Genomic DNA, 618 nt, shown 5'->3' with positions numbered 1-618 from the left:
ATATATATATATATATATATATATATATATATATATAATTAAGGTTCATTTGAATTAAGTACTTGCGTTGAGGCACAGCGCCAGTCTCGTGTTATCCGCACAGCTCGAAGTAAGGTGAATAAAGATCTACTTGTTTCAGTCATTTGACTGCAGCCATGCTGGAGCACTGCGTTTAGTCGAACAAATCGACCCCAGGGCCTACTCTTTGTAAGCCTAGTACTTATTCTATCGGGCTCTTTTGCCGAACTGCTAGGTTATGGGGACGTAAACACCAACGTCGATTGTCAAGCGATAATGGGGGTGGGGACAAACACAGGCACACAAATACATATTCACACACACACACACATATATATGTATATACGACGGGCTTCTTTCAGTTTCCGTCTAGTCCCACTGGAAGAAGCCCGTCCTATATATATATTCGTGTATATGTTTGTGTGTCTGTGTTTCCCCCCTCCCAACCGTGTGTGTTTCGCTTGGGCATTGAACTTTAGAAATCAATATACGAATGCTTCAGAACCAAGCGTTAGTCGAGTAGAGGACAGTAATAAGAAAATGCTTTTCCTCGGGGCCGAATTAAGACCCATCGAGGCCCTAAGCACTTAAAGGATTTGG

The sequence above is a fragment of the Octopus bimaculoides genome, chromosome 24 (genome assembly GCF_001194135.2).
Source record: "Octopus bimaculoides isolate UCB-OBI-ISO-001 chromosome 24, ASM119413v2, whole genome shotgun sequence".
Lineage (NCBI taxonomy): Eukaryota > Metazoa > Mollusca > Cephalopoda > Octopoda > Octopodidae > Octopus > Octopus bimaculoides.
The sequence above is the reverse complement of the archived record's forward strand: the minus strand, read 5'-3'. Positions refer to the sequence as shown.